Genomic DNA, 10,735 nt, shown 5'->3' with positions numbered 1-10,735 from the left:
TCACATTTCCAGCAGTTGATGGGAATACAAATACATTCCATACATTTACACTTGCGACGTGCCTGGGCAGTACAGGGCGTACGCATACTTAGAGATACCTTTATCTTATCAAGAACATAATAATTGGCTTGATGGCGCCCTACCCCATACAATTTTACCAGTAAGGTTAGGTCCACTAAGTAATGAAGGTCCTACCTGGCCTTTATTGGCCACATACACACCTCATCCTGTGGTTGCAAACATAGCGGTAGCTGAGGTTCGACGCTTATATACTGAATTGACAGCAATATATAGACGATTAGTACAATTTGTGATGCAGACACTAAATATGAACCCAGCGCGTGCTGCTCCAGCACAATCACATGCAGTAACACCAGGTATAAATCCGGTGACTGTACACTCTATTATGGGTAAAGTCCCAGCAAAACGAGAGGAAACTGTTTTGGCTGGCACAAAAAATTAATATGCTGGAGGCGGTATTTCCCCACACAGGACCTCAGGATAAACATAGAATATTAACTATGTGCTTGCCCTTTGGGATGGTTCCTACAGTTGAACACTGTAATACATGGGGCACAGTGTTTGCTGTGCTCTATACAAAGGCACACGGTACACAGACACTAGCCAACCTACCGGAAGTGCTTAAACAAATTCAAGATGAATACGGGGCTGCCCCGGCCTTAGATTTAGGGATGCAACTGATGGGCAACTTTGCCTCTGTTTCTTCAATTATCCTAAGTAATCTTAAAGGGGAAGCAGTTGCACCTGCAGTGCGCATGCGTCTTCGTGATTTTCCGCAACAAGATCAGGAGGGGGACCTGCCTAAAATAATAGCGGAAACATATTCCAGTATCGGTTGAGATAGCCTGGGGGCTAGACCACAAAAACCTAAATTTCAGGGAAAAATTAATAAAGACAATACAAAACAGCAACCTGAGGGTAATATGAAGCGCTGGGAGAAAAAACAACAAACACCTAAAAAAGAAAGGGGAGAATCTCCACGTACGGAGACCCCGCAGAATAGGTATAATCTCAGAAACAGAGAGAATATAAAAATGCCTGATAGATATCAATATACTGATACACGCCAATCTCGTTCCTTTCAGGACTCATCGGAAAAGAGAAATGAGAGAGGTGGGTGATCAGAGCGGAGAACAGAGTACGTGAAACCGAGACAGGAATCACTCCTAGACAGCGCGGCAGAGGTCACAATAGTTCGCCGGAATCTTCTAGAGCATCTGGAGGTGAAAGCAACTGATGACTTCATACAAGTAGAAACAGCAGACATGCGTGTCTTCGAACCCGATAGGGTGTATAGAGTAACTCTACAACTGAAAGGAGACATTGAACGCACCATACACGCGATCTTTTGGGATCGTGTGGTTACAACAAGATTGGCCGCCTGATTTTGTCCGCACCTGCCCAGTTGGGGAGGAGGTTATTAAACCTTCCTTCTGGCCCCTTGTTCCAGAGGAACTCGCTGAGTCCTATTCTATAGAATGGGCTCTTGCACAGGCACCTGCGTTATATAGAAATCACGTAGGGTGGGACAGGGATTCTCCATACCATGTAATTCCCATTAAAGGTGAACCTCAGCCACAACCACAGTATCCCATAAAAAATGAAGCAAGGGCATCGGTCAGAGAAATACTTACACAATTAGAATACCAGGGGGTGATCGAACCCTGTGTCTCGCCGATGAATAATCCCTTATTCCCTGTAGCTAAACCGGACCATTCATATAGAATAGTCTTAGACTACAGACATTTGAACGGACATACACGTACATATGCTATACAAAATTCGCACAGCACTAATGAGCAACATTGTGCGGAAAAAATATAAAACGACTTTGGATATCTCGAATGGTTTCTTCTGCCAGAATATAGCACCTGAAATCAGAGATTTAACAAGCTTTAGCACACTAGGCTCCCAGAAAAAATTCTGTTGTTTGCCTCAGGGGTATAAGAACAGCCCAGGACTGTTTGCAGCTCGTGTGACTACTATTTTACACGAGTTAGACCCTGAAGCGTTGTCATATGTGGATGATATATATCTCACAGATGACGAGTTGCTACAACATTTAAGACGGGTAGCCCGCATTGTTGTAGGGTTTGCCGAAATCAGCTACAAATTTAATTTCAAAAAATAAAAAATTGCCTTCCTCAGCATCCTGTTCCTGGGATATGAGCTGTCGAATGAAGGAAAGAGCCTAGTGCCACAATTTTTTGAAAAGTGTGCACAATTGCAACCACCAAATACGATTTAAAAACTACAATCATTGTTGGGCTTTCTGAATTTTGGCAGAACATACATTTCTGATTATGCTACGTGCATAAAACCTTTATATGAATTAATACGCCTGATTTTTCAAGCAAATTCTGGACAATTGAACATACACATATTCTTCAGGAGTTACAAGCAGGAATGCTAGCAGCAAAACATCTACACACACAGGACAATAAGACGCATTTGGTCATCAGGGTAATAGCTGGGGCCATTGGGTTTACTTATGTCACATTTAATGAAGGTGAGACAGTCCTGATTGCATACAAGTCACACTTGTATTCCGCTGCTGAACAACGATTTGCTCCCACAGAGAAAATTCTCATTGCTGTACAGATGGCTGTTATTAAAATTAAAGAGAGACCTCTTGCCCAGGGAAAACGCATTATGGTTGTTTCTCCTATTCCAGCCCTTGAGGCTGTTACAAAAGCTAGCATCCCAAACGCAAAAGCACTCCACCCACGATGGATAGAATGGGCTACGTCTTTAACAGCCACTGATGTAGACTACATTTTTGACCCAAAGTTACAAACTCAGGAATTTCTACAATATGAAGTTGAATATCCAGTTTCCGCTGATATGTTGCCTATTGATCAATATCAGGTAGTCATGTACACCGATGGCTCTGTGCAACCAGCGATTGGAATGAAACACCAATATTCAGCTGATTGTGCGGTTGTGAGTGGCTATATGGAGGGGGAGAAATTCTGTCCCCAACATACCTATACACAGACCGTAGGAGATTGTACAGCACAATTGGCTGAGCTAAAAGCTCTACTAATGGCACTAGAACATACAAATCCAACACAGTTCACACTGATTGTTTGTGATTCGTATTATTGTGTCCAGTCCTTTAATGAATACCTGCATTACTGGCGCTTAAATGGGTTCAGAGATTTGAAAGGCAACACCATGAAACACAGACTACTGTGGGGGAAGGTAGCAGACCTGAAAGAGACGCTACCCAAAGTCCATGTTGTGCATACACTTGGGCACCAGCGTGTTGGAATACACGTTGCTGGAAATACCTTGGTTGATGAAGCCGCAAAGTCGGCAGTGGCAGTAGCCACGGTAGCTGCAGTGACTCGTTCGAGTTTCAAACCAGACACAGACATTATGGCTGCCATAAAAGCTATGGTTGATGGCACGCCTTATCCTAAAGGATTTCCTAATAAGTACCAATACTTCATGGGAAGTATGCTGAACGCTGAAGTTAAAATTCCAAGCGTAGGCGTACGCGACATCCCCAATAAAGATGTAAGGCCACAATTGATTAAAGCAGCGCATGAGGGGGTGGCATCTGCACATGCTGGCGTGGCAGCTACAATTTAGCTATTGCAGGCCCGTTATTGGTGGCCTGGTGTCTATTAAGAGACTAAGCAGTATGTCCTTTGTTGCGACATCTGTCAACAAATTAAAGTTTCAACAGCTAAGCGCCCGCCGCAGACACCCCTCTTAAAATCAAACAGACAATTACAATGTGTGTACTTGGATCATTGCGGGCCACTAACACCGGATAGTGCATACAAATATATACTAGTCACTGTGGATTCTTGCTCCAGGTTTGTGTGGGTGTGTCCACAACGCTCGGCTGACGCTCGGACTGTTATTAAAGATTTGAAAGTCTTTGTCAGTACATATGCAGTTGCGGCCTTCCATTCGGACCAGGACCCTGCTTTTACCTCTGGTTACTTGCCGACAATAACGATGGTCTATCGGACACGTTTGCCTCTTCGACTGCTGATCTGTCAGGTCCACGTAAGCTGATACGTTGGCTCAAAGATACGTATTTTGTTTTCCCATGGAACTATCTGTGGCTTTTATTGACTATGTTGGCATTTTTTCTGTGGATTGGGTTTGTCATTATCTTTTTTCTGTTGATACATGGTCATTTTTTTCCCGAGAGATCAGCGGTTGCACAGGAGGAGGAGGTGTTGAAACCACATTTTTCATCACATAAGGTTCGAAGAGACTTGTCCTTTGTGAACATGTCTGCAGTGCCAATTCCAGATGGGATTGTGTGGTATAAAGTAATGTTTGATATATATGGTCCCACTGAAATAATTCAATTACAGTATGTGCTGAAGTTATCTATGAATGATATAGTAATACCAGGCATTGTATCTGATGATTGGGATGTGAAGACAGTTGACTCAATGATGACAGAATTGCAATATTATACTGTCTATGAAAATGAGGATGTTTACCAGTTTAAAGACAATTATGGTGACATGTTTTGTTATAATTATTATGGACACCATTTCATACATAAAGCGAGCAGTCGAAAAACGATGTTTGACTATACGCAATGGGAACATTCCCCAACTCCCCCGCAAGGGAGTTCAAAAAAGTATTTTGATAAATTTACGTATTTTTCTGGCCATGATCAAAAGAATGCTGAGTCATATTATTTTAAGATAACTCCGACTACGGATAAACAAATGTTGCTGACCAACACGAAATTTATATATTTGGACTCCTTTGTTTCCCGGTTATCAATTGAAGGTTATGAATATTGGTCACAAAATGTTGATTTGAAAAGTGTTTGGGGAACTAAAAATTGGCAAACAAGGGGTAGAGAAACATTGTTTAGAGCATGTCTCATTCCCGTTCAAATGATTTTTTTAAGCAAAACAGTACAACAGACCAGTTGCTTAGGCTTAGCTACGATCAGAGAATTAAACATGCCCAGTATACCTGCCCCTGCAAAATTTAATAACTGGCAAAAGTACACAAATGCAACAAGCTTAGTGAATGGGTCCAGAATGGTACATTTAACACTTCACTGACACGTCCAGGCGGTGGTTATTGTGGCCAATAGATACCAACGGGTGTCATCAACGTTTTGTCACCTCCTCGGGGGGTTTCCGAACGAGTAGGTCAGACCCTCGCTATATATCACCAGAACATGCTGAAATAATCACAACATATAGTGTAGCAAAATTGTGCCAGCAATGGCTAAAATCATCCTCGCTAGATGCAGTTAAGACACATCTCACTCTCCTGTCTAATAACACTGACTTACAAGATTTTTTGTCAGGCCCGAAGATACCACGTAGGAAGCGTTTCTTGTATGAAGTATACAATGAAATATGGAAACTTTCTCAACAAAAGGCTGCAGCCCGGCTAAGGCAGATAGATCAGGAAAATATGAAAAAGGCATTAGCTGTTGTGGATAATGGAATTCATACCTTGTCCGACCGGATATATACAATTAACAACATTGTTTCTTCTGCTATAGACATTATACAATCTGATATGTCTTCTTTATATCATGGACAGAGTCAGACCAGGTCCATTATGCAGTTGGGTTGGACACTTCATATGTTGAAGGCGGGTCGCGTTCCGTGGCAGCACATCAGTGCCAGGGAAATATTTTTTTCCTTTAATTTGACGCAACAACAACAACTAGTGGCTAAGAAAGAGGAAAGATTGCCTTTTACCGTGGCCGAGATTCCCTCAGCGGAGTGGTTGATAAACGGGGTTATTAATCTGCCTATTTCTACATTACAATTCACTTCTTGTTTGAAACATGTTCCGGTAGGCAGATATGAAAAGTTGGGAGATAGTTACATCCATGAGGTGTGGGAGCTTCCCTTCTCGTACAAATGCCTCAATGGCATGAAAGAAGTCTTTCTTAGCAGTAGTGAATGTGAGACATCTGTTAGCCATTCGATGATTTGTAAGCAGCTGTCCTTGCATGGGGCGTGTAATGCCTCGGTTGCAAATTTGGCTTGCTATCTGAAGGGAGTTCCAGTTCCCTTGATTAGACGCACGTTCCAGGTGCTTTCAAACGGCAGCTACATCCTCCTCAATAGTGAAGACTGTTGTGGCATGCAGGTCGGAATAGTTTACGTTGTTTCGGTCACTAAGGTCGTTACTTGCTGCGGGAACGTGTTGTTTCCCCCCACTAAGATTAGGGAGGTAGCAGATATTTGGCCTCACATTGCTACTTCCCAGGTGAATTTTGACAAGTTAAGTAGACAGAAGGCTTTATTGTTTCAGAAGCATGTGGCCCTTACATCTGCATGCGAGACCTACGCACTTCAGGTGGCAAGGTCCTCGGCGGAAATACAGTCCCTGTTAAATCCGAACTTTCCGAGACACTTTGGTGAACTCGTGGGACGTATATTTAATGCGTCCAGCACAGCTGGATTAGCACATTTTTTCAAAGCTGTTGGTATTGGTTTTGTTCACACCTTCTCTTCCATATTCGGTTTAATACCTTCGGCTATTCATTCAATTTTCAGAAGCATTTTTGGGGGATTGCCGATAACTTTGGCTTTATTGGCCGGCATTTTGCTGTTGCTGTTGTTTTTCCGCAATGGCTGTCCAGCCGCAACAAGGACGAATGTGGGCTCTCCCATCAGCGCAGCTGTGTCATGAACACATGATGCAGCACTTTGGAGCAACACTCCTGGAACATTTGGAGTGTGAGTGGTCTCTGTCATTCAGACCGGTTTTGGATTGTGTGCAGCCCGTGATTCGGTGCCATTGGTGCTCTTTTGAACATGCACTGGACGTTTGTCTCTCACAGCAACGCCCCCAAGTGATTGATGCTGATCTGTTGATGTTCTCGATTAGGGTTCATTACCAGACATGCGCGCTGTGGCTGCGTTTGCTTAGAGAAGCTGATTACGAGATACCCTTCCTGGAGGAAGTTGATATTAACTCGTTCATTGGCACTACACGGGATGCCTCCTTGGTTGACACTGGAGCTCTGGAAAACACCTGCTCCTTGGTAGTCTTTGGCTTGGATTTTCCGGTTTTGTCATCTGCTGAGGTGGAGAATCTCCTGCTTTCCATGATCAATGCTTGATTTGGACTTATTCTAAATTGACATTATCCTTTGAATTCGGCATTTGGCCGCAAGCTCATTTTTTAAATTGCAAATTACTTTGCTTGTGTGTCCTCTTAACTTGTTAAAATTAAATAGGATTTTAATTATATTTTAGCTTAGGGCATTTTTAGCTTCGGCCTAAACCACTTTCTACCGACAAGGGAGGGTGTAGTGTAGCCATTTCTAATATAGCTTCATGCACGTTAGTTTAACATACTAGGCCACTGTGCACTTTGCCCCAGATACATTTTATTCAGTCTCATACTGTTATTTTACAATAACCAGTTTTACAGTCTTGTTTTTATTTCCTCCTATCACACTGTTTAGCTTAGTTTAGCACTGTGTTCTCAAACAATGCATTCTTGATCGCCCTGTGCTTCAGTCAAGGCTACAGTCTGGTACATCGCTGGTAAACATGGTAGAAGTTTAGTATCTAGTATTTGTAGAAAATACACATCCTTACGTAGGGACATTTTCTTAGAACATCTGCTTGTTAGTTATAAAAACACTTTCTAGTCCTAATACACGTTAGAGGGAGATTCCGACCAGGAACCTACAACTAGATACTGACTGCCCCGTTGCAGATGCTGATGCAGATTACAGGCCTTTGCTCAGGTATGAGGGTTGATCTCCTCCTGGGGGAACCTGAAAGGCAGGCTTAGAGCTTCACATGCTGTGCTCAGAAATTTAGAGAGAACATAATCTAGTTGCACTATGATAGTTGTATTCTTGTGCTTCACTTTCATCGTTACTATTTCAATCCTACTGTGTTGTGTAGTTCTGGTTATTGCAGCTCACGCTTTGTTATCTAAAATGCAGTCGTTTTATTAAACCAATCTTTAAAACTTAAACTGCCTTTGTCATTTCTATATGAGACCATCCTGTGTATGAGAGAACCGGTTGTGACCTGAGTGACCACGACTTCCCTGGGAAGTACTAAAGATGTCATGCGCTCGGCTGCCCAATTGTCTCTTCCCTTTGGGAGAGATGAGGCACTGCTAGTTAGCCGGAGCAAAACCTGGATTTAGAGTGACAAGGGTCCTTCACCGTGGGTCAGACTTAGTCCCCCACACTGCGAACAATCTTGCAGCTCAAAATCCAGTAGTCTCATTAGGATAATGAGAGCCTACGCGACACATTGTTTTGCATTAGAGTACAAATAAGATTTATATGCTTTGGGCACCGTGTCGCCCTCGTTAAAGGTGACATAAGTAAACCCAATGGCACCAGCAAATATTCTGATGACCAAATTTGTTTTGATGTCACATGTTTGTAAGTGTTTGGCTTCTAGCATTTCCTGATGTAATTCCCTAAGGATGCATGTGTGTTCAACTGTCCAGTGTTTGCTAGAAAAATCTGAGTGTATTAAGTCATATACGTGGGTGAAGTTGTGCACATTTCTCTAGGAAGAGCAGGGCCAGGCTCTTCCCCTCATTTGATAGTTCATATCCCAGGAACAATACACTGAGAAAGGCTATCTTACTTTCCTTAAAGTTAAATTTGTAACCGAGGTCTGAAAACCCTAAAATTATCCGATCGACCCTGACAAGATGAATGGTGAGGTCGTCGTCCGTGAGATAGATGTCATCCACGTAGGATAACGCCTCAGGATTAAGATCATGTGATATTGACGTTACACAGACTGAGAACAGTCCTGGGCTGTTCTTATTGCCTTGGGGCAAACAGCAGAAGCGTTTCTGTGAGCCAGGTCCCGACTTTTGTGTGCTAAGTTTTGTCAGAAGAATCCATTGGATATATCCAACGTTGTTTTGTACTTTTTGCGCACTATATTGTTAATGAGTGCGGTGCTATGTGAATTTTGTATAACGTATGTGCGTGTATGACTGTTTAAGTGTCTGTAATCTAAGAATATTCTGTAGGAATGGTCTGGCTTTGCAACTGGGAATAAAAGGTTATTCAATGCAGAGGCACAGGGCTCAATTACTCCTTGATGCTCGAGATGAGTGAGGATCTCCCTCACTGGAGCTTTAGCTTCCTTGTTTAACAGGATATTGTGGCTGAGGTTGGGGTGTGGACCTGATAGGTATTACATGACAAGGAGAGTCCTTGTCCCAACCTATATGACTGCGATATAGTGCAGAAGCCTGCATTAAAGCCCAATCGCCAGTGTAGGCTTGTTTTACTGTCTCTGGAACAAGATCAGCGAAAGAAGGCAAAATGACATCTTCCCCATTTGGGAGCTTCCGGATGTGCTCAGGTGGCCAGTCTCTTCTGGCCAGTATGATATCACAATTAAGTTCATCCCAGAATATCACTTTAATGGTGAGCTCTATGGGGGTCATTACAACCCTGGCGGATGCTGTTAAAGGTGCGGTAAGACCGCAAACAGGCCGGCAGACAGAAAAAGGGAATCATGACCGTGGCCGAATCCGCCAACATAGACAGCCACTTTAACACTCCGACCGCCACGGCGGTACAGACAAACAGCGCGGCGGTCACCGCCAACAGACAGGCGGAAGACAATGTACCGCCCACAGTATCACAACTCGCCAATCCACCACCTTTTCCGGGGTGGATTCACCGTGGATAAAAACACGGCGGAAACAGCTTTTGCAATGTGAAAACGCTCACCTTGTACACACTCCACGAGGAAGGAGGACACCATGGAGCCGGAATTACAAATCCTACCTGCCCTTGTCTTCCTGCTCATTTATGAACACCAGCAACGGCGGCGGTGAAGACAACGGTGACTACTGCACCTACGACATAGGGGAGGGGGGAGGCAAAAGTAAGGGACACACACACGAAACACCCCCACCCCAACCCTCGCACATTATAACACACACAGCTATGCATGTCAAAACATCACAGTAAAAACCCACAACCCCCCCGGAAGAATGCAAAGACCAAAGGAAATCATTCGATAAATTGTAATGTATCAAAATACAGTTACCAAATATATACAGATATAAATATATACACAATCAAAAGTATATACATTACGAGAAGCAGTGCAGGTATGCACATATCAATGTCCGTGCACCACTGGTCCAAAAATGCATGGGCGAGGCCCACAATAGATACCTGTCCACAAACGGAGAGAACACTGCTGGGGCATCAGATAGAAATACAACAGGCACCTCAGGGGGAAGGGAAGGAAGGGGGCACCTCAGCCTGACTACAGCACCACGCCAGATCCACGACGGGGCTCCATGCCCATTGATGTATCCTGGGGAGTGCAAAGCCACAGTCTCTCAAGTCTCTACAGTGGGTGGGTTGCCCACTGTACCATCCTGGGGAGTGCAAAGCCACAGTCTCTCAAGTCTTTGCAGTGGGTGGTTTGCCCACTGTACCATCCTGGGGAGTGCAAAGCCACAGTCTCTCAAGTCTTTGCAGTGGGTGGTTTGCCCACTGTACCATCCTGGGGAGTGCAAAGCCACAGTCTCTCAAGTCTCTACAGTGAGTGGTTTGCCCACTGTACCATCCTGGGGAGTGCAAAGCCACAGTCTCTCAAGTCTCTACAGTGGGTGGTTTGCCCACTGTACCATCCTGGGGAGTGCAAAGCCACAGTCTCTCAAGTCTTTGCAGTGGGTGGTTTGCCCACTGTACCATCCTGGGGAGTGCAAAGCCAGAGTCTCTCAAGTGGAT

The sequence above is a fragment of the Pleurodeles waltl genome, chromosome 7 (genome assembly GCF_031143425.1).
Source record: "Pleurodeles waltl isolate 20211129_DDA chromosome 7, aPleWal1.hap1.20221129, whole genome shotgun sequence".
In the NCBI taxonomy this organism is placed as follows: domain Eukaryota; kingdom Metazoa; phylum Chordata; class Amphibia; order Caudata; family Salamandridae; genus Pleurodeles; species Pleurodeles waltl.
This window is presented reverse-complemented; position numbering follows the sequence as displayed.